This window comes from Mus musculus, chromosome 6, assembly GCF_000001635.26.
Source record: "Mus musculus strain C57BL/6J chromosome 6, GRCm38.p6 C57BL/6J".
Classification (NCBI taxonomy): Eukaryota; Metazoa; Chordata; class Mammalia; order Rodentia; family Muridae; genus Mus; species Mus musculus.
The window spans coordinates 21,584,963-21,610,466 of record NC_000072.6 but is presented as its reverse complement, the minus strand read 5'-3'; the positions used below and the strand labels follow the sequence as shown (position 1 = coordinate 21,610,466).

Genomic DNA, 25,504 nt, shown 5'->3' with positions numbered 1-25,504 from the left:
ATGAGTTCATTTTCACCTCACTCATAAGATAAGCAAAAGTTCTGCATACAGCTTACAAGTTTGGTTTTACTTTTATTTATTTCCCTGTTCTCACTTCAACCCATCCATGCGCACCTTGGCCCAACTACCTGAGTCTTTCTGCCAATGCATGAAGAGGCATTTTCCTACCTTATATCATCAAGTAAACTTCTTTTTTCTCTCATATGAAACTTTTTTTAGTTTTTTTTTTTTTTTAGGTCAAAAAAACAAAAAAAAAAAGAAAAGAAAGAAAAAAGGTTTCTTTAAGCCATTCTAGAAGTGACACCTTAGCCAAGAGTTATTCTGTGAGTCCTCTGTATTCACTTACAGGAATTGGAGAAGAATTCATCATATTCATCATTATGGGTTTCATTTTTATCCCTCGAGAGAATGCAAGTCCCTGTATTTCATGCATTCACTTTTTTCACTGACACTTCACTGTTATACAGGAGCAGCGCATGACACAAAGTAAGAACACAATGAAAATTTATTGAATTAATTCAAAAAGGCTGCAGGAGGGGATGGTATAGAGAATATGGTAAATATGTATTTAATGATGAGAGCCTCCTGGGGAGTATACACATAAATGAGAAGGCTTACGTGGTGGCTGAACTATACTCTTTATTTAAGGAATACATCCCTTGTACAGCTGGTAAAATTCCCGGGAACGTTAGGGAAAGAATGTTTCTCCCTAGGGACATAGCTAGTTCTGACCTCATTAATTTTTTATTTATGACTGAAATGTGCCAAGGGGAATAGCATTCTTGGCCCATTCAATTACAAATCGAATCTCCTCTCAAATTTTGACTTAGATGGTGAAGCAATCATTAGAATATGAGTTTCCTTCAGGCATTCCACACAGTTTTTATTCTCACTGCCTACATCCAGAGTCTAAAACTGAAATTCACTGCAATGTTCCTGGAGCGAATGAATGGCTAAGTGAATATGTAAATAAACGATAGCAAAAAGTTTAAAATGGAGTTTCATCAGAGATTTTCTGTAAGGAAATTTACAGTTGCCTTGACAACATCACAATCAACTTGCTTCTGTATATGGTAATGTACAAATTCCCTTGCTCTTAGGACTCCAGCATATCTTCATTGATTTTCAGATTGTGCAGTGTTCATACCATTTTGTCCACTTGGTAGTCTGCATTTCCTAGGGTACCGGGACTTCTGAAAAATTGTCTGATTTTTTGTAACTTTAAGTTTGTATTCCTTGTCCTCAACTGAAACAGATTCAAAATCCCTGTCTCAATACTTTTAAGTGTTTTTGGAGAAGCATATCAGTTGATTGAGTTTTGTCTTGTTTTTGTTTTTGTTTTTTTTTTTGTTTTTTGTTTTTATCGAGACAGGGTTTCTCTGTGTAGCCCTGGCTGTCCTGGAACTCACTCTGTAGACCAGGCTGGCCTCGAACTCAGAAATCTACCTGCCTCTGCCTCCCGAGTGCTGGGATTAAAGGTGCGCGCCACCAACACCCGGCTGAGTTTTGTTTTTATTTTTCCATATCTTTGTATATTTATCGGAGTCAGGGTTTCTTAGATTAAAACTGTTGTTCCATTTCTTCATAGGCAGTAATTAATGGAACCCACTTGGACAATTTTTATATGAGATGTTATAGCCTTATGAATATGTTTTTCTTTAGTCATTTAGTTACTTATATCTAGTTTAATGGATATCTAACTCTTGGTTTATGTGAGCAACATTGATGGCAAGAGAAATTATTTTTGTAAATAAACTATTATCTTATCTACTTAAAACAAATCAATAATTTTAGCATGATATAATGCATCTGCCATTATATATTTTATAATTATTAATTTAGATAAAATTATTGTATCTTATGAATGTGATGAATAAGTCTAGATTAAATTATTTGAGTTTTTGTCATAGTTTTCCAAGTTGAAGCTGTGATAAGGACTAAACAAATCATTTTAATTCAATAGAACTGGTAGTTAGGCAGCCCAGAAAGCTGACTGATGGAAGGGTATTCACAAGTAACCAATATGATAATACAATCTGCTCAGTTCATTTACTGTTATTAGCGTGTCTATGTTTCAGGGCTGAACACTTGGTATTGGATAACTAATTAGGGGATTCTTCCAAGGGAAAACTCTTTCTCTCACTCTCAGCATTCCTTGGTTGCCTGTAGGTTTTTTGTTGAGATTTGTCTTTCTATTTTTTTCTTTCTATGACAAGTACACATGACACTATTTACTGGTTTGCGGAAATGGTGAATTCAATCTCCAGTTCCATCTAGGATTCTGTTGTACAAAGTGCTTACCTGAAGTCATATTGCAATATAATAGCTTTGTGGTGTTTGATGAAAACTGCCATGGCTACAAATGGAAGTGTGTTAACCAACTGTAGATAAAGCATCTGACAAATTCAAAGAGACTAAGACTACGTGGCGCCTAACACGACACCAGAGAAGCGCTGAGAGACCGTGTGAAAGCTGGTGTGAGATAGTCTATGAATTTCTTTATAGTGATCTCTTTTATTAGCACAATATATATTTCAAAACATATTTAATGCCAGCCAAGCAATATTACAATCTGTATAGGGTAAGAGCTATAGTCTTTCTTTTGGATTTAGGAACGATAAATCTTTCAAAAGGAAAGATAATGATTTGCCCAATTCATACAATTATTCAGATTTCAGTAGGGGGAACACAATTTTGTGTGAATATGAAATTCAGAGTGCTGTAACATTACATCTCAAATAAATGCAAACTTTCTTTTTTTTTTAAACTGAAAATTGATTCTCCTTTCATGCAGTACATCCCAAACACAGCTTCCCCTCCCTCCACTAATCCTACCTCGCCTGTCTCTCCCAAGATCCACTCCCCTTGCTTCCTCTTCTGAAAAGAGCAGGCTTCCAAGAGAAGACAGCAAAACGGACAAAACAAGATACGCTAAGACAAGGTGAGTCTTGACAAGGCAACCCAATAGGAGGAACAGTGACTCAAGAGCAGGCAAAAGAGCAGGCCGTGGGCTTCATGGCAAGATTATGGTGGTTAGTACAGAGGCACTAGCTAGGTACACTCTCACCCTGAGTGCTGTCCATTTTTTTTTTTTTTTTTGAGACTCTGTAACCCAGGTTGAGTTCCACTTTGTGATCCTCCCAATTGTCTCTCCCAAGTGCTGAGATTACAGATGTTCCCCATGCCTGGCATCATGCTGTTGTCTCCTCTTCCTCTATTTTATTTATAACTGGTTGGAAGGCAGGGGACTGTGCACATGAGTACAGGTACTCACAGAGGTCAGAAGAGGTCATTGGGTCTCCTGGGACTGGAGTAATAGGTGGTTGTGAGCTATCCTATGTCAGAAACACATTCACTCCCATTGTTGGGGGTCTCACAAAAATAACAAGCTAACAGCCATAGCATAATACTGCGGACCTGATTCAGACCCATGCAGACCTAGTGCTTGCTGCTTCAGTCTCAGTAAGCCCATGTGAGTCCTGCTTAGTTGATTTTGTGGGCCATGTTCTCCTGGTGTCCTCTATCCACTCTGACTCCTACAGTCTTTCTTTTGTCTCTTCCACATGTTTCTCTATCTCTGAGGGGGAGAGACTCTATGGAGACCTCCAATTTAGAATTTTTTCTCTGCATAATGTCTGGCTATGGGTCTTTGCATCTGCTCTCATCTGCTGCCTGAGAAAGCCTATCTAGTGAGCCTATCTTGTAATGAAGGATGCAGAGTTTGACTTGCCTATTTGTATCCAGGTAAAGCTCTCAGTGACTGGGTTATATTTGGTTGAGTTGTTGGCTGAGAAGGTCCCTTTGAAGATCCGTCAAGACCCCAGGCTGATGTTAAGACAGAGGTCGTCTCTTTAAACACTGACATCCAGGTGTCATCAGTGAGACAACATCCATACAGCTCATTGACTGTAGAGGGGTGGAGCTGGTGTAGGTTAGGAGCCTTCATTCTTGTGTTCCAGTCTCCTTGGTGCAAAAGGTATTATGCAGGTTAAAGAAAGAGACACTTGGACACCAACTCAGCTACAAAACCTTCAATCTACAATCTGTACTGTGTACATGTCTTGGGGCAATGGTGGTTCAGAACTTGTAGAAGTTGCAAACAACTGCTTGGTTCAGCTTGAAGCCCGTGTCAAAAGGAGGAGCCCATGCCTTATACTGCCAGGATATCCAGGAACTGGATAGCCTGTAGATCTGGGGCAGTAGTAAACACAAGTGGCAAAGAAAAACAAATCAGTGAAATGATTCCTAATGATAGTCTACTATTCTCATAGTTTGGTGCCATGTCCAGTTCTCATCAAATCAAAAAGTCTCAGAAGAAATGGGAGCAGTTAATGAACTACTCACACAATTGTTACCACCAGTCAGAATAAATATTTTTTATTATAACACTTACACCACAAACTTCATTAATCACAAGAATATTTTTGAGTGTTAGCTGCTAGCATGTGAGTCTTTTTTAAAAGTACACATTCACTAGAAATGTTCTATACTCTAATATGGAACATTATTTTTGGCCTTTTTTCTCAATTATTGGAACAACTCAAAGTCTTATTTAATACTTTTTATAAGGGCTAATGCTTTTCTTTGTAAATTCTACATTACAATGACTAATGACAATGCGCTTTCAAAACAAATATTTTCTTGTGCCTTTTATTGTATAGTATGAATTTATTGTGTTTCTAGAACACCGAGTTGTTCTTACAGTACAGTTTTCTACATATAAGTAAATTTGGGCCAGAAAAAGTCTAAACTACTGATTTATATAACAATCAAACAGAAAGTTCAAGAAAAATAAATGATTAAATATTAATGTAGTCCACAAGTTCACAATAATGGTCTTAATTTTAAAACAAAAGCTGTTGGAAGCAAAACAGAGTTACTTAAAATAAGTACTTATATAACCTTGAGGAGGGAGCGGTCTCATATATCTGGTCAGTTTCAGGGACTTCTTGTGACTTCTAAGTTATTTACTCCCTGGATCTGAGGGGTATATTTTATTATTTCCTGATTCCTAGGTTTCCTCAAAGATGGAACTTTTAATTTTTTTATCTCTAAGAAAGTTGCTATGCAACTGTGTGTAGAAATTGTGAATGTGGGTGTGTGTTCCACAGCACATGAGTGGAGGTCATAGGACAAATTTATGGAGCTATGTCTATTCTCCCACTTTTAGGTGGGTTCCAGGAATCAATTTCAAGTAGCTAGGCTTCAGCAACAAGCTTTGTTATATACTCTGAGCTATCTCGCTGGCCTTCAAAATAGACATTTTAAACTACTTTTATAAAATTAGAGACAGTGTGATTTTAAATATGTACCTACATATATAGGTACATGGAAACCTGTGAAAGGCCAATGGTATGCCTATTTTTTCTTATTTTATATTCTAAAACAAGAACTTCAGACCAGGCAAGCTGCTTATAAGAGGTACAGAAAAGCTGTCTGAAGGAGATAGTCTCTGACCAGCTAAGCTTCCAGAAAGTTGTGCAGTAAGCTCCGGAGTTCTGGTTTTTATGAGCTGTCACTCATCCTAGAGTAGGCTTTCGGTAATGTGGTTGACTTTGAGTCATTCTTGCTCTAGTAAGTAAACCCTCAGCTATACATATATATAACTCCAATAAAGTCATTCGTTCACCAGGTGGGAGTTTGGTGATATCTTTGACTTGGTCCGCTGTCAGTGCCCTGTCTAGGATAAGTTGATGTTTGTTAATTTCTACCCAGGAATGGTGTCATACAACAGACACACACATACAACAACAAGAACAAGAATAACAACAACAACAACAATAATAGTAATAATACATATAAGAGTCCAGTGTTCAGTTTATAAAGATAGATTAAAATAACCAGGATGTATGCTGATCAGTGACATTAAACTTTAAAACCCATATAATGAAAGATTCCAAAACTTTTCAAGTTTCTCATACTCTTTTTTTACTGTGACTTCATCCACAGTTCCCTTAACCTTCTTATAAGAAAGCTATTCTTACGCATTTTTCAATTAGATTTCACAGTTCAAAAAGCTGATCTTTGTTTCTGAAGCACTATCTTTTGAGTTTTTTTTTAAATTTCTATTCAGCTTTCTAGAAGTGAAATTTTTCTCATATATATACATATATATGTATAAATATGTATATATATGTATATATATTTATATACATACACATTCCCGTCACATTACATATACACACACAGAGAGACACACAGACATACACACACATACATATATATATATACATATACATACATATATATATATATATATATATATATATATATATATATATGCATGCCAAAGGAGTGTCTTATATCTATAGATGAGACCTGCTCTCAGTCGTGGCTAGAGAAGCTTCTGCATTCATGGCTGATTCATGACTGAAAGTGTTGAGACTAAGTGACTGTCAAGTACTCAGTCCTATGTCATCACTTCCAGTGCTCAGAGTCCATGGCAGCAGAGGGGTTGGAAAGAATATAAGAGCCAAAGCATGGGGAAGTAACTTCTAAAATGCTGTTGCTGTCTGAATATGTCCTGGCTGCTGTGCTGATTAACTGATAGTAGCCATAGTTACCTGCACAAGACTGAGAATGTAAACCTTTCATCATAGCTGTTCCATGGGCCCATTATGCCCCACCTCTTTCCGAGGGACTACTGGCTGATAATGGCTAATAGGAGAGTTGGAGCCAATTTGCATCTGTTTTGTATTCATTGGTACATTGGACCTGTTATTTAGTGAACACACCCATGACCATGCGAGCAACCATATTTAAGCTTAATGGACACACAAAAAGCAAAAACAGGACTTATGAAATTGTCAGAGAATGAATTTAAAATATTTTGAACAAAAGGATCATTACTTAGAGGCTTTTGTAATAAAAATTTCCCCCCATAACCAGGTAAGAAAAGCAGGACAGGAAATAAATTGCATTAGTTGACACTGTATTTGGAACCAAACCTGCAACCCATCTATGAAACCTATAGTCCATATCTAGAATATTTTTACTTTACATCTGAATGAGAGCTGCATTTTTCTGATAGCAGATGATACTGTTGCAAACCTTAGACATAATCTAGAGACTAGACACTTAGAATGGAGATTGCACACAATGTCTTTAATGAGATCATTGGATTTTTTTTTTTTTTTTTTTGTTAATGGCAGTTGCTTCACTTTGCTTTTTCTCTAATATTTTTTCTTGCCAGCTTCTTACTTTGCTTTAAGGGATGAGATTCACTAAATACTTTGATCCTAGACACCGATTAGGAGGGCTACTCATTTAATTATATAACAGCTATATATTAGATATTAATGCCACACACTATGGGACAACTCTCACTCTGTTTCCATCCTGAATGAATCTGGTTATAGAAAACCTGAATGGAGATACTTTGAGTTGTGAATTAGTGGGTGAATTTGTCATCTGTAAATACATAGGTTTATATAAAAACGTGGGTCAATTATTTTTATAATAAAATCAAAACTGCTTTCTAGAATGTGATTTTCTTTCTACTACATAGTACTATATTCTATTTAACCACAATTATTTGATATTGACAATAAATAATAGACTACATTTTTTATACTTCTACCCATGAGTTGTCAATAATTTTATGCATTAAGCATTTAATTAAAATTCTATTGAATGTGAAAATAATGACAGGATGTGCAGCTTATCTCATGAAAGAACAGAAGTGGCAAAGCTGCTGTCTACCTGAAGGGTCTGGAGATGTCATGCTTAAGAAAGCTAAAACTTATCAGTGTGTACTCTTTGATGGAGAATAGAGACCATATTTATTTAGATACTTAAAACATACTGATACTTCAGTTTGGTTGGAAAATGTTAGCTTCTGATTGAACATTGATAGCAAAGGGAAGGATATGTGTAGATGTCTTACCCATGGTGTCAGTGTAACCAAAGAAACATAAATATAGGAAAGAAGCTACAGAGAAGATCCCCTTGAACCAGACATCATCTACTTTTTTATCATCAACCAACTTACAAATGGCTATCTAGTATAACTTTCCTATAAACAATGCTTACTTCATGTGATTCAGAACTTCCTACATTTTTATTAGCCATAGTCTTATAGTGTTTTTGATTGGGAGCTATATGTAAAGCCAGAGTACTATTTTGGTATTCCTCAGATAGTGGCAGTATCATCCAAATGAATGCATTAGGTCATTCCTACAGCGTGAGAATGTACACGACCTAGTCTTGTAAATTGGTCTTCAGCTCCTTGATATGTGTACAACCTCAGATGTTATTACATTTCATTTCTACTGGAGCTCTCCAAGCATATTTTATCTATTTACTTTTTAAATAAAATTATGCCATATTGTTACATGAAAAATATATTTTCCACATTTGAGGAAAATCTGGAGTATGATAGGAACTTTGTTCTCAAAGCATGGTCAGAGGAACCAGAAACATGTTGCAGAATTTACCTAGATGTATTAGGAATGTTTACATGCACTGAAATATCACATAGCATAAATATGAATTTTACACATGTTTCCGAGTAAATTTGAAAACAAATTAAATAAAAATAGAAAAATAAAAGCAGGATCATCTCACAGTGACAAAAATTCTTAGGTGAGTATAGTTCGCAAAGCCCTGTGTTAATCTTAATAGGTGTTTTTAGACACCTTACCAATTAATAGCAGAACATTAAATAATCAAGGCAGAGTAAAATGTCTCCAGTGAGGCACAAACAACATTTCAGTGTATTTGTGAGGGGTTCTGAAAGGAAAAACAATTGCATCCACATAGAGTAACAATTAAGAGAATGAAGAGACCTTCAAAATAATGAGTGCTTCTTTGTTGATTGTAAAATACCCATTCAGCGTAGTTCAAACACAGTGCAAGTGTCTCGCCCTCAATCTTCACAGTTGCCCTTGTGTGCAGCTATTAGTATTGCCACTGCACACTGACGAAAGTTAGAAAACAGAAGATTTTGAATGGTAACCAACGAATGTTAGAGGCTTTACACTCTGTTTTCTCTGTTGCTTAATATTTTTTTATAATTAAAATTTCATTATAATCTTAAAATTTATGTCTGGATTGTGTATTACCTTTCCCATTTACCATATGATTCTCCTTCCAAACATTATAGAAAGAACTGTAGTTTCACGTCTCTAGGATGACTTGTGCTTCTTTACAGCTTCCACTGAATGACTTTGATCAAAGAATACCTTTTCAGTGATATTTGAAAAATCACAATTCTCTAGAGGTGAATAATTTAAAATATTTTAATACAGCAGTTTGGTGTAGCTACGGTTGTCCTAAACACGAGGGAAGAACGTTGAAAACATGTGCAGTGGAAGAAATCCTTGGAAGTACACTGCATGCTATCACAGGCTATATAAAAAGGGAGGTGTGTGTGAAGGTGTGCGTTCATTAGGTAAAGGAGGGTGTGTGCTCATGGCATCAGTTTGAGACTTCTTAGTTTTGCTGTAAACTCCTGAATATGGTGAAGGGTTGGTATGTGTTTTATGCATTTTGTTTGTTTATTTAATCACAGAAGTTTTGAAACTGCCTATATAAATTTTCTATACTTACATAATTTACCTAATATGAAAAGGACAAATTATCCCTGATAAAAACTTCCATTAATTTCTCCCATAGGGTGACAAAACAACTTATGTATCTGTTTTGAGGTAGCATCATGTCCTTTTGCTTAAAAGAGAGCTCTGTAAATTCGACTATAGTAGTCTTCATGCATTGTTGAACTTTGAAATTGATGTTTTAATAATTAAAACATTCTGGTTGAGAGGTTTAACATGGTTTGTTATTTTAAAGTAAGCTCACACATATTAGATACAGGATGACTAAAAATCCAATATACTATAGTAATAAACCGTTTGATTAAGCAGAGAATTTTTTTGAGCAAGTAGAATTTTCATCTTGCTTATAATGAAGGACAATCTCTCCTGTGTACCAACAGCCATTAATTCTTATCTTCTCTTTTCATAATGAATTAATTAAAATAATGAACTTCTAAGAAACAAAGACATTTTCATTAAAATATATTCTTTCATTTTTTTAGTGTATGGTATAGTTGAATGCAATTTTTCTCTGAAGTATGAAAGGTAGCTGGCTTCTTTCAAAGGCTGAATGAAAGACAACTCACTCGGAACGCTGCTAGACTGCCTTCATCAGTCAACAGCTGCAGTAAATGGAGACACTGAGATGTACTCCTTTAATCTTGCTTTCCTCTTGCGCTTACATTATCTTCTTCTTTTCTTTTTATCTAGTCCCAGAATGCATTTGTCTATTATCAGCCATCTACAAGATTTGAATTGTTTGTACTCCCTGAAAAACAAACTTACCAACTTTATTTAATATCACTATTATTTTATTTAGAGTTCATTTGTTAAAATTGATAGATTTGAAATTGAAATGACAACTTTAAGGACAAGATCTTTGTGCTGTTTGTTTTGCTTAATCCCTTTCAATAACTCAAATATTTACTACAGACTTCAGAATTTCTTATACATCATCAGAAAGATGAGATTAAATAAGTAGGGAGATCATTCCAAGAATTATACAATAATTAAAGTATGCCAATAAGTGAGGTCAAATTTAAGAGTTATATTGAAATAACAATTTTGGGGGGTTGCAAATATGGCTTAGTTGGACATGTTCTTGCCAACCAAGCATGGTAACTTAAGTTGTGGTCCTCAGAACCCATGAAAAAAAAATCTCAGAATGGTGGCACATTCTTGCAATGCTAGTGATGGAGACAGAGACAAGAGTATTTGCTGCTGGAGAGTCAGTCCTGCAGAAAGAGCAGGCTCCGGGTCAGTATTCAGAACAGGTGAAGAGCGATTGAGGAAGATATTACAGGGCACACGGACCTCAACACTCATGTGAGTATACTGACCTGTGTCATCTCATTTATTTAGAGTCAAACATTATGAGCTAGGATATTAATAAATTTTGTTATCAGTAAGAAAATATAACCCATGTCTTAAGATTTGTTTCCTTTTTAAAATCTATATAATTCAGCAATATACTGATGAGATTTTACTTAGTTTCTCAAATAATTTTTTTCTGTTATGTTTTATATTACATCAACTACTATTCCACACGCAAACAGTATACTGGATATAGAACAGTGACTAGGGTAACCATGGTTTTTACAGGCACAATTCACTGTGGACTCTGAAGTACTCACTAAGGATTAGAGGCAGAGAGTGAATGACAGCAATGGGAGCACCTTTAAGACTAATGCAATCAGTTATTTGTTTTGCAGTTAGAATTCACATTTTTATAGAGACAATAAAAGCATTTAGCTGAGAAACTCATAACAGCAAGTTTAAAATACTGTTTAATTGCAATGACTTTTTCTTATTTCCATCGTTATAAAATCATCCTAAGGAATATTACCATTCAAAATAATATATACTTCAAATACTAATTTTAGAAGTAGGATACGGACTTGCACAAAGATGAGCCTTGCAAATGAAGAAACCCATATTTCATTTGTAGAACAATATTTTTCAGCCTCTTTCCAACGGACACTCTGAAGTATGGGTAATGCTAATATTTCCTTTGTGTTGTAGTGTTACAGGTTCATAATTAGATGTCCAGTTTTCTAAAAATTACGAGCCAAGAATACTCATGACAATGAGGAAATAAAAGTGAGGCTTCCTGGCTGCAGAGCCAATGCTCTTCAAGAGATCACACACATCATGGGAGTATATTCTTGCTGTTTAGTTTTTGCCATTGCTACAAATGCTATTCCTTGCTTGTAATTTATATTTTGTGAATATGTATGCTCAAAGCACCTTGTTAAATGAATGGCTGGTTTTCTGGTGTCTGAAACGCTGTACAAACTATTGATTCATCACAACGTTGAATACCATAAACAAAGCAAAAACTACAAAGAACATTTATATTCTGAAACTTATTAAGGATGGTTAAGTTCTTAGAACATGTGGTTTCTCAGACAGAAAGACAGATATTGGTAAAGCAAAAGGTACATGTATGTTTCCACTTTCTAACATGTTAATGATCTATTAGCCTACACATGAGGCTCAGAAAATTCCAAGCATTCCTTTGGAGAATAAGTAAGAATTGCCAACTGCTAGAATTTTCCCTAAACTCTCAAATATTGAATATCAGGGTAAGTAAAAAAAAGTTATTTTGTTTATGTGCTTTTAAAATTCATACGTTAGTCTGTAATATATTACAATGCTGTCGAAAAGTTAGTTTGCATTAAATTAAGCTACAGCTTGGTAGGTCTCTCCTAGCTCAATATATCAAATTATTAATGAAGTAATTAGAGAAAATATATACCAGGAAAATAAAATAAGAGGTTACATTTTTTTCTGAAATAATTTTATATCTTTGCCTACTAAATGATGCCAGCCTTGAAAACACACTAAATGTTGATGTGAATATAACTTCAAATCTCTTATAATAAATAAGAGAACCTATAAAGTAGGGTGCTGTCATGCGTTTTTGAGACTCAATGAGAAACTTTGTGAAGAGACATAATTTCAGATAGACAATTTGATGAAAGGTCTCTATCACAGGGAGTTTACATGGTATACCTAGCCTCATCCAATTGTTAAGCTTCTTTAAACACCATCTTTGTATACATAATTAAATAGAAAATGTACTATGTGTAGGTATAGAATTACGCTTGTAAGAGAAACATTTCACTTATGGTTCATTCACGTTTAGATTCTGGTTCCAAGTAAAAAAGGTAAAAAGCTGGCTTGCAGCAACCCTGCTAATACCCGGGGCATACATTTATTACAGTTTTACTGTAAGACTTCATGCTGTGACAGAGTCTAGGACTGAACTGATATCTTGGCTGTTGTCCAGAAGAGGGTAATTACTGGAAGCATTATGCCCTTCCTGCGTCATGTGTTACAGACTTTCAGGTCATAGCCTAGGAAGCTCTGTGTTACACATCACCTATGAGCACATTTGGAATTGAATGCATATATTTCATCTATTAAACATGGTATCTGAATTACATTTGGAGCTGGCATAGAATAATTAATGTATTTCTGGGTCAGGACATCCCATTTTAATATAATATTTAATATAATATTTAATATAATACCACAGATGTATGGGCATATGATTTTTCTTAGATATCTCACTAAAAAAAGAAAAGAAAAAAACTGGGTAGAAATAAGAATAGAAGGATAGAGAATCAAGGAAACTGTGTACAACAAACAAGCAGAGAAGGGCTAATAAGGTAATTTGCGACTAGAAGATGAAGGATGTTTGAGTATGACCTGTCTTAATAAGTGCCAGTCACATGGTAAGTGTCCATGTAAAGAAACACACATGTGTACATGCGCATGCAGAGGCAAATATACACACATGATCTTGGAACATGTATGTGTGAAATAAAGTTTTATGCAAATTTTTAGTTTTATTTAGGTAAATTAGACTAGGCTAAGTATATTCTGTGCTCTACTCTCTTTTGTTCTATTCTTTATTTATTAAAATATTTATTGACTACTCCAAAAAAGATATCATACGATTAATGAGCCAGAGTATGTAGCTGGGGAGAAGTTACCACAGTGAATGAGTGGCTATTTCTCTGTTAACTATTTCTAAGTTTAGGTATGAGTGTTCATGGGGTGCACTCACACTGTCTGTGTAGATATCAGCCTATTTCTGTAGAGGCCAGAGGACACTCTCTAATCCCTTGGAGCTGGAAATTACAAGTGGTTGTTAAATGCTGGCTCCAAAATCCTAGCTAAACTGTAAAATGTTAATTTTACAGTTTACTTGTTTCTCAGCTCTTTATATTTTTAGTTACATTCTGTTTCCTTGATTTTCAAGCTATCTGAGGACAAGCATATACAACAGCACATACAACGAATCCTCAGTGGTTACAGAAGATGGCTCTCAATCTCAAGGGTACAGCTACACGACATGGGTGCTGGGAATCAAGCTTGGGGTTGCTGAGGGGCCAGCAAGCACTCATAACCTGAGTCACCCCCAGAGCCCACTTGAGTGGGTTCTGTATGCAAAGAAAATAGATAGGAATGAAACACTTGTTAACATCATGGAAAGATTCAAGGAGTCATGTCGTTTCCATCAGAATTTAAAGTAGTTTCATGCCATCTCTTGAGATAATAAAATCTAAATAGTGTAGCTCTATTTACTCTTAGAATGGCACATACCACATGTGTCTTCTAGTAACATTTTTAGATGGGGTTTCTTATTTTGTACTTATGACAGTTCTGTCAGGCTGTTATAAAATTGCTTCCCAATTTTGTTCCTGAGGAAATTAACCCTCCATGGGAGAAAGAAATTCTCTTCACTGAGGTAGTAATTAGTAATAAATTTCAATACAGGGAATTTGATTATAAAATTATTCTAAGCCTATTAAATGTAACAAACTAAATTCCTTTCTTTTATCAAATGCTTTTCTCTTCATAACTTGCCCTGTGCTACACTGAAGGCCACAAAAGTAATTAATACTACTGAAATAGCCTCATCTAATGAAGAATAAATATATGTATCTGAGGAACATTTCAATATCACCCTAAATAACAGAGAAAGAAGTTAGCTGTCTTGTGTCATGATTGCCTGTGGTCAGCCACACCACAGATATTTGCAGTCATTGGTACTATCTTGGTTACAGAGCAAGGTCTGAGAGGAGGCAAAGCACATTTTGTTACTTCTAAATAATATTAACACATTTCAGGTTACCCAGATATAAATGCAATTCTTTAAGTTCACACACTGCCCGGCATCTGCTCTGACAAGGTGTGCTACTCTACCCAAGATTAATTGAGGCAAGTTACAGTCCACAATACACAATGAAAACAAGTTCAACTCATTAGATTTAAGGGTTATTCTCCTTTCTTTTCACACAAACATGAAAGAATACATAAAAACCTCGCACACAATTCAAGTTAGTGTTGTCTTCCAAAGTGTTTTATGTGAAGTACAAATGTAAACACATTAAGAAATAAATCAGATTATTCTATAGAGGTATGGAATTTATATGAGAAGTTGGAAGTAATATTAAGGAACTATGGCTTTGTCTCTGTCCTCGTTAGAGTCAGTTAAATATTATATGGATGGTACTATTCCTTGACTCCTCTGTTTCTAATCTTTAGCTAGTTTTGAACCCCAACTTACACCACCTACTTCATGGGAAATGTGGCTGTTCTGAAAATTAATCTTTCGAGGGGTATACTTGGCATTACTTTTAAAAAAAAAAGCAACTCTAAAAGAAGGCTCTAGAAAATTTGACAAAAATATGGATTTTTTTTTTGGTTGAAAACAAGCACAGTGATCATAAAGAGATTTGTTGGAAGGCAAAGCAGCTTTCTGGATGTGAAACTTCTCGCCGTGGTGACCAGATGGCAACATCACAAAGGGAATATCCTAAAGATGTCTGACCTGTCTTCCTGCTGGATACCTCGGAGGAAGGAGGGTGGTGTGGGTACTAGTGTGGATGAGATCTTCACTGAGAGTGACAGTAGCTTTGGCTCCTCAGTTTTCTCAAATTAAAGGTTATAATGGATCCTTGATTTTTAAGTTTATTTCCAGACAGATCAAGTGTAATATGACAAAAATATAATCTTAAATTTCACATTTTTTGTTATTCTCAATAAATACCCCTAATCACGGAAGCCAGAAGCCTGGCATCAATTCCTTCATCTAAGTGTTCAGCTCAGAGTCACTAGCAATTTCACTGTCAGAACACAATGCCAAATAATGCGCTTTATTCTCATGTCTGTTTCATGATGCACTTCAAATAATTGTATCATCTATCTCTTAGCACATTTAATTTTTTCTGTATTCTTCCCACCTGTCATTGTTTATGTAGCAGCAAAAAGCATCCTCCAATACCAACACATGAGTCTAATGATGAAGATCCCTGGCAGCTGGCCTTCAATGCAGTCCTTAGCACACTGAATAAAACCCAAAGGCTGTTCACGTAGAAGTCAAATGGTTCATACTCTCGTATGCCTTGTCTCTTCTTCAGTCTCATCTACATCTCTGCAGTTTGTGGTCTTTCTTTTAAAATAACCCAGGCATTTGCTTGTCCTGTGAATGTTGTGTTCAGATTTCTCACTCTTCTCATTAACTGAAATATCAACTACCTGGAGAGTAGTCATCATACTAGTTTAGATTTTAAAGCATACTGTTAAATTATCTTATGCCTTCCATTTGTTTTCTTCCTGGAATTTATGTGTTTTTTTTTTCTTATTAAAGTCTACTCCAGTTCTATAAGACAAATTCAGTTAAAGTTGAGTCTCCAAAAGAAATCCAAAAATACTGCTCAATTATACAGAACTTGTTCAAGATGAGAAAAGCCTTAAACATAAACCCCTAATAATTGTCTCTTTCCCCTTCCCCTCTCTCTAACACACACATGACCACACATCGTCAGTATTTTATCACTATGCATAATCAAGCATTAAGTCTGAAATGCAATGAAACTAGCACATCTGCGGAATGAGTATTATTGTTATGCAGAGTAGCTGTAGGTGAAATGTTCACACATACTTGCTTGTTACTGTTTTCTGTCACTTTTTTCACATTTATAAGGGAGAGACTACTACCAGTTTTTCTTACAATGTTTCCCTAAGCCTATAAATTCTAAGGTGCTTTGTTAAGCATGACACTCAAATTTCTTTACAATTACTCAGAACTATGCACACACATATGCAATATTCTCATTAACATCTGATTTAACTCATAATTCAATATGAGTCCTGAGAGTGCATTTACTTCAACTCACTGTAAAACTCAGCCTGCCTGATTGTTAGAAGACCAAGTTCCATAAAGTAAGAAATTCCCCAAATTTTAATGTCAAGGCAATTCCAGGCACTTTACGATGCCAGCTGTCAACTCAACTGGTTTCAAGACAAAGGTTTCTGGGATTTAAATAAAAAAAGAATCATTTGGAGGAAAACTGACAGTATGATCTGGTTTCATATCATACCATGAATCTATGCAATTAGGAAATTCAAACCATAGAGAAGCAGTTCACTATATTTTATACCTGTTTCCTCATATCATGGAACAGAGTTAAGAGTGTGAATTACGGAGAATGGAATTCTAATAACCACAGGCAGGATTCAGAGTGACTAAGTGACTAAGGGGATCCCTAGAGACAGCATGGACATCATCTTAGTTTTGGGGAAATGGTGGTGTTTTGAGTCACTCCCCATGTGTCATGGATGATGGTTTATCAGGATGTTGACATGCAGAAGAACTAATAACATTTTGCCTGGGAAGTGAAATATCTCCATCTTACTTGTTTTTAAAAAGCGTAATACATTTGACATTTTAATGATCTTCATAGACAAGACTCGGTAAACTAAGTGTACATTAGAAAATCTTATAATTGGACATGTTGGTATTTAGAATTCTTGGTGAGATATTTACAAGACACCTGTCAACCCAATTTTTGGTCATGAAAAACTGAGTCCCTGGGCCTTAGGGTTGGACAACCAAAGCCAGTACTTCTTTCTCTCAGCAATGACTCAGTCCAGTACTGTGTACAGAGTTTTGTACCACAAACAGAGCAAGATACTCCTGTGAAGAGTCACAGTATAACTGGATTCAGGATTATACATTCTCATATTGTTACTTTGTTTATTTTATTGTATTATCTTATTTTAAAAAAAATAACACTCAAATTGTCAGTGCCTCCACTTTCTGTGTGAATGAAGTCTGGATTCATTGACTTTTATGCCCTGAGAGTCTAGGATAAGAGCAATTAAATTATTAGTTTATGTGAAGAACAGACCAGATGAAAACAGTAAGCTTAGTACTTATTAAACTTTTCTACTTTGCTTTTTTTCGAGTCTATAAAATGATACATACATCTGCTGAGAAACTGATTGGGAGTATTTTGTCATAAATTTAGGTAAATAGCAAAATTTAGTCCATTAAGTATCTTTAAAAATGTAAATAAAAGTGATGTCATAATTTCTGACCTTTGCAATCAAAAATCAAAACAACAACAACAATAAAAATAACAACAACAACAACAAAAACTCAGCTCCTTTGTCTTATAGCCATCCTGTAATATTGAACATCTCCTGGCACACATTGGACTAGTAAAAGAAGCTTCAAGCTAAGGCTTATAGCACTTTAATTGTGTTTAGTGGGAAGCATATTACATATAAATAGGGAAGTATATGTGTGTAAGAGGAGGGAGTGTTAGGAAATGAAATCCAAAAGATTATTGGCAAAGGAACTCAGTGCTGCAGATGAGTCCCACAACTGCACATAAAACGAGATGAGGTAGAATTTCAGTTGCGTGGATTTCATTCCTGCTGAAGGGGAGGAGTTAAAGGCTGACACAGCTCTCTGTGATTCTTCTCATGCCAACTACTGGAGGGACTGTGCGTGGAGTCTAAATTTCCAAAATTACCGCAACAAGAATAACATATGTCATTACTGAATTGCTTATCTAGGTAACACTTTGTATGCAAAAATATGCAGACTCTCAAATCAGTAAAGACACAGATTTGTTTAGGTCTATCAAAACATTAGAGCTATAAAAAAATAGCTATCTGTTGTATCATATACAGGCATTTGCCGTTTGAATTTGGTTTTTTTTTTTTTTTTTTTGGTGAAGGGGTAAGTTGCTGATATTTAGTAATTTTAACAATGCAAAGATACACAGAAGATAGTAATTCTACTTTCCAATATACAAGAGGTAAAGGACCTCACTAACCAGAATTTCCACTTCTATTAGGAATGAGTTATATAACAGCAAAACGACCCAATAATTCATGGAACATATATTTGTTTGATTTTAATGAAAAGAAGCAAATGGTGAGTCATATATTTGCTTGATCCTTTAAATTATAACACATTTTCTTGAAGCTTCCAATATGCAAGTGTCAGGGAGATTGGCCTTCTGAGCGTTTGAGTTTCCATAGTCTGCTTTTTTTCTGAAAATTCAAGTAAGAGAAAAAAAAATACTAGAACAAAATGAAGATGAACCTAAAAATCAAGTTTACTCGCGTATAATTTACCAAATGTCTTTATCAAATTCTATGGTTGTCTTTGCACAATCCCTAGATCCTTATAAATGCTATTTTACTCACGAGAAATTCATTAACATTTCTACTCTCTCACAACTTAAACTTATAAAATTGTTTAACTAATCAAAGTCCAGAAATCAAATGCAACATTCTTCTAATTAATCAGAAAAAAACTCAATTATGTTGACATATTTCTTAAAATGCTTTAAATGTAGGTGGGTGATACCCTTGAAATTATAACCCTCATGCATGTATCAATATTTTTAGTAGGCTAAAATTATCAGGGATGATCAAAAGAAATCATATATAAACTAAGAAATAACTCCTTGTTTCAGGACCAAACTTCATGACTAGAATATATTTCTTAAGTCTTAGGACTGACTTCCAGTGAACTATGCATATCTGTATGTGCACATGAAATAGATAGTCAGGGTATTGAATGCAACATTACAAAAGGGGAAAAATACTCATGTAAAAATACAATGAAAACATTTGTAAAGGTAACAGACATTTTACGTACAAAATGTAGCAAGATGGACATAGTTACTGTCAGCATATTTCATAATTTATGTAGTAGCTGAGCAGCAGGATGCCTAATGTGTTATTTCCTTTGCTGCTGAATTCTTCTTAAAGATCTTATATAATGAGGAACAGCAGTGTTCATATAAAGAAAAGTGCTGTAAAGAGACAGAGCTATGCAACCAAAGTACAACATTACCTCTTTATTTCATGAACTTGAGGTTTAATTGTGTTAGCATAGGGGATTTAAAAGACAAGTTATTGTGTTCTTTTCAGAGACAGTCGCTTTTTGAAATTCAGGCTGCGTTGTTTACAAGCCCTTTATATCTAAATGCAGGGACAAATTAGCAATGATGTAATGGCTGTTTTTCTGCTCATTTGTAGTAAGCAATTCACAGAAGGCATATCTTGAGTAGAGAGAAGAATTGGCTAGAATTATGTTGGGTAGGTTGGGAAAGCTACAAGAACCAAAGCTTTGTATTCATTTTAGATGGGGCACACTTAGGCTGTTGGATACTTGGAGTTATTGCGCTTATGTGGCACAAAATTTGACAGTACCATGACTGCAGGGTAAAACCCATGGTGTCAAAACACCAAGAGGCAAAGCTCTCTTCTTTGAGACATCTGTTTCTTTTCCACCCCTGTTGGTGGTTTCCACAGAGACGCTCAGGAGGAGTCATGTCACAGTTCCAGGGTACTGTAACTTTAGATGATATTTTCAGTATCATTACTAAGCCATCTTAAAAGGTCACGTTATTGAAAGACTCACCTTGGAGCAAAGTCTATTTTTCATCTATTGTGTTGAACACAAAATGATATATTTTTAAAGATACTTGTTCTTCCATGTTCACTGCCATTCTATTCTCATTTGCTAAGAAATGGAAACACAAAAACAAGAAACCCTTATTCCTTTGGAATCTCTGAGTGTTCAAGCTTTGCATCCTGAATCATGGGTTTTTTTCTAACATCATCGAAGCTATCACGACTTTCAGTACACAGTCTAGAGTTTTAAAGGCAATTCTCTCTTCTCCCTGTCATACGCCTTTCACTCAAAATCTAACTACATTAAAACAAATCACAAAATCCACTCACATCCTAAGAGCAAAACTTGTTCATTTCTAGGGTACTCCGACTCCCCGAGAACAAAGGATAAATTGTCAGCCTCTCAAGGTTGGCCTAGACTTAAAACAATGGGCAACTGAAAATTACTTTAAAGGTTCATGGCTCATCAACAGAGCTAGCTTTACGATTCAGACTCTAATTTTTTAAAAGAGCCTTTTCTTTTTATTTGTGCACATGTAGGTCACAAGTGTGCAGGGGCCCATTGAAGCCTGAAGCTAGAGTTATGGGTTGTTATGAGTGGCTCCAAATGGGCACTGTGAACAAAACTCTGGTCCTGTGGAGGAGCAGGAGTTTAAGGAGGAGTACCTGGCTTCTGTGTCTCTAAATGTTTTCACACCAGTCCCTAATTCTCTACCGTGGGAGACCAGAATACATTTCTTTCAACAGTAAAGCTGAGGGAGTCCAGCCATCTCCTTAGCCAATGATCCATCTCTCCTGCCTCAGAGTTCAGTTTCTAAATATAAGAATGTGGATTCATAACAAACCACAAACAGCTTCACATTTAAGGAGGTCATAATTCAGTGATACCCGCAAACCACTTGTTACTTATTAAATATTAGTAAAGAGGAGACCAGTCATTAAGTACCACAGGATCCTTGTTTCTTACAAACACTCATATAGCGGCACAGTGCTGGGCAGCAAAAGGGCTGTCCTGCAGTAAGCAATGGCCTTCTCTCAACAAGAAAGACAATGTGTAGATAATACGAAATGTCCTGGGGATGGCTAGGTGGTTGCTTCCTGCGATGCTGTGAAAAATGCCTTTTGGTTTAAGGGAAGCAGATGAGAGAACAAAAGCACAGGCTGCACTTAGAATCCTGCATTTATCTACACAACCAGGCAATAAAAAGAAGGTGAAGAGGGGAGCAGCAGCCTGCGATGTCCCCCTTTGGTATGAAGAGATTCAATTTTAAAAACAGAGAAGGCGGCATCTTTTAAATGGATATAACCAGAGCGGATTGTAGAAGGCTCTGTAAGTAATTAGCTTTTACATGACTAATGATTGCATAGTACACACAGCCAGTGTTTATCTTGGGTCAGGTAATTGATTTGTTTCCTCCAGCGCTTTGGCTTGCCAGCAAACCCAATAGAGCAGTAATATAGGCATCTCATGAAAGCCTACCAGGATTCCAGGTTCCTCCTCTCCCACAGTACCTAATTCTCTACCCCGAGAGACCAACATTGATTTCTTTTAGTAGTACAATTGCCATGGTCCGGCTGTCTCCTGTCAGGCTGTATCATCAGAGGTTCCATGTTCTCAGCATTACCACCTTGAGAACCAAGCTTCCAGCATAGAATCCTCATCCTCTATGGACACAGTCATGTCACATGCAAGCCCAGAAACAAGTAAATCTAAAACTTGGAATACTAATCAGAATATTGGTGCTCCAACTGATTTTACTCCTGTATTCTTTGTAGGCTTTGATTTTAATTCATGTTTTTCCATTTTTCCAAGCTGTTTTGTGTTTTTATTTATTCGTTTATTGTGATAAATTTTCTAAAATGTTTATACATGTACACGTATACACAAAACCACTCTTTTCTCTCACTGCCAAAGCTATTAAAGTCAGTAAATACGTTTAACATGATTGTAGAAAGGAGATCATTGAGTAAAATCAATTGTATTCTGTATATGTAAACAGCCAACAACCTGAAAACAAAATTTAAAAGAACAATCTTTTACAATAGCTTTAAAAATCAAATACATGAAAACGGTAGAAGAAAAACTAGCACAAGCAAACAACCACAAGATTATAAATTGGATATTAGCCAAAAAGTACAGAATATCTAGGATATAACCTACAGACTGTAAGAAGTGAACCAAGCACAAATGCCCAAGAGAGGAATCTTCAATCTCACATAGAAGGGGGAAGAAAATAATCTCAGGAGGCAGAGGGAGAAAAGGACCTGGGTGGATGACGGGAGTAGGAGGGGGAAAAGGGGGACAGGAACAGATATGGGGGGAGGGGCAGGAGAGAAGCCCAGGGGGCCAAGAGAATGAATGGAAATAAGCAGTCTTGGGGAATGGAAGGTGTGGGGGAGAACTTCTAGTAAGTACCAGAGACTAGGAGGTGAGACACTCTCAGGACTCATTGGGGGTGACCTTAAACAAAATGCTCAATGTTGGGGAAAAGGAACTCGAAGGGTCTACCTCCAGCAGATAGACAGGGCCTCAAGTGGAGGGACAGTGTTACTAACCCACTGTCAAAATTACTGACTCAGAATTTTACTGTCTAAAAGAACTGCAGAGACAAAAGTGGAGAAGAAACTGAAGGAAAGGAGGTCCAATGACTGGCCCAACTTGGAATCCATCTCATGGAGAGGCACCAAGGTCTGACACTATTATGCTACAGATGGAAGCCTGGCATGGCTGTCCTCTGAGAGGCCCTATCAGCAGCTGACACAGACAGAAACAGATACTTACATTCAATCATTGGACTGAAGTCAGGGATGCCTAAGGTTGAATTAGGGGAAGGATTGAAGAAGCTGAAAGGGAGAGCGACCTCATAGGAAGACCAGCAGACTCAACTAACCCAGACCCTAGGGAGCTCCCAGAGACTGAGTCAACAAACAAGAGCATATATGGGTTGGTACGAGCCCCCTGGCATATGTAGCAGAGGTCTGCCCGGTTGGCCTCAGTGGAAGAAGATGCTCTTGATGTTTGAGAGACTTGAGATCCCAGGAAACGGTGAGACCTGATGGGGGGGGGTGCATCCTTTCAGAGGCAAGAGAGGGGGGAATGGGATGAGGAACTGTGGAAGGGGGGCCAGGGGCAACAACTGGAATGCAAATAAATAAAATAATTTTTAAAAAGAATTACAAACTGAAAGCTCTAAATTGTTTAGGAAAATACTTAAAGGTGGAAATATGTGGGGAATCAGGTCCTGTGTTTGAACTGGAAGGCTAACTATTGTCAACTTGGGGCAATTATCCAAGCCAATCTTCAGATTAGGTGAATCCCAATAGGTTTCTTTGATAAAACTGACAACCCTGATATTCATATGAACATTTCAGAAACCTCCAAAATGATCTTGAAAATGCAAAACAGTACTGTGCACTAATACCTTCCCAGGTCTAAGGTTTACAAACCTATATTAACCAAGACAGTACTCCATTGGTTTGCATTGGCTTCTTTCTAGATTATTGGAAAGACTTGTGAATTCAGAATTTAACAATCACACCCAAAACTGATTCATTTGATGATGAGAAAAAGAAAATTTATTTGAAAAGTATTAGTCTCCATCATCTATAGAGGACAGTTATTTTATATGCAAAAGAAGAATGAAGTAAAGTCTATGTACTGTATAAAATATCACAATATGAACAAAACAACCCAACACTAAAATTCATTATGCTGAATTCTTAGTACTCTTAGATTAGGCAATGGTTTTATAGAATCAGCAGCAAAAGAAAAAGTAACAGAAATCAAAAGGGACAAATTGGACTTTGTCAAAACTAAAAATGTTGTGCTTCAGAGAATACTTTTAAAGGGTATATTAGATGAAAGCTTAGAGCATGCAAATGTATATATAAAAAAGAATTTATATAGAGATTATTCAGGATATTCTTATAATGTAACAATATGCACAATGTGATCAAAAGATTTGAATTAATGGTTTCTAAGGAAGGCATAGAAATAGTCAGAAAGCATGTGAAAATCATGAGTGTCTTTAGAGAAACTAGCATCCTGTGATATGCTACTTCATACCTACTTGGATGGCTAGGGTGCAAAAGAGAGTAACAAATGATAGTGAAGTTTTGTGCAATCAAAACTCCCATAGATTTTCAACAAGAATGTGAAATGTTGTAAACGGTTAGAGCACTTTCACACTTCCTGGAAAAGTTCAATACTGAATTACCAAATTGTGTATCATTTCCACTCAGTATATTATGAAAATAATGAAAAAATATTTACATAGATAGCACATAAATGCAAATAAAAGAATGAGTCAAAGATAGAAGTAACTCAAAGTCTAACCAATAATGAGTGGATAATCAAAACAAACAACATACACACAGAGACATACTCGCGCGTGCACACACACACACACACATAGACATGGGGGGGGTAGGTCAGTGTAGAGTCATCACTAGGGGCAATAGCTTTACTTTTCAGGGGGCATCAGAGACATTGTAGATTGATATATGTCATGTCTGTGCAACAGTCCCAGCATTTGCAAATATAGCATGGGGAGTCACAGTAGCCCTGCCTGAGAACAGTAAAAACATGTAAAAAAGACGCTGGTGATTTTTTATTTAACAACAACAACAACAACAACAATTTTATAAGATGCACAGCAACAGAATCACATTATTATTCTATAACATTGTTATTTTAATTATTCTTTATGCATACGAGGAAAACTGCTGCATTTGCATAGGGCAGGGACAATCTGTGGGTAATTTCTTATGCCAATGAAGTAACACATGGTACCTGCAAAAGAGTTATAATAGAATGATTAAGAGGTCATGTTTATGAGTGCTTTTCTTTTTATAGTACTTAGATGAAAGATGATGCACCATTAAAAAAACATTTTTCTTGCTCTGTATCTAGCACAGCCCTGAAATAGATTGTTGTTTTCCACAATGATTAAAGCATAATTATATAAATAAAAATAAATCAAGCTTCTGCATATTCAAGACCAGAGAACACAAAGAACAAACAAAGAACACCCATTTCAACTTTAATCGCCAGAGAAACAGTGCATCTAATTGTTTAAAATCTCGGAGGCAAAAAGCCTGAAGATGTATGGCTATCTTCCTCAGTGTCTGTTGCAGAGCCAGAGGGATGGTCTCACTGTATAATTCATTCAGTGTCAGGAGGTGTGCTACCCATTTTAAACTCACTGGACTACTACATAGTCCTATTCAGTATG

The 25,504-nt window shown here is 36.0% G+C and overlaps 1 protein-coding gene and 1 long non-coding RNA gene across 2 annotated transcripts in view; both read right to left on the bottom strand.

Annotated features, from left to right (window-relative positions):
• The window catches only part of Kcnd2 (potassium voltage-gated channel, Shal-related family, member 2), a 514,460-nt gene that overhangs the window by 119,339 nt on the left and 369,617 nt on the right, over positions 1-25,504 (bottom strand). The window lies entirely within an intron of this gene.
• The window catches only part of Gm52855, a 60,182-nt gene continuing 44,911 nt past the window's right edge, over positions 10,234-25,504 (bottom strand). Inside the window, exon 2 of the long non-coding RNA XR_003956270.1 lies at positions 10,234-25,062. This is a non-coding gene — a long non-coding RNA (predicted gene, 52855). The remainder of the gene's footprint in view (positions 25,063-25,504) is intronic.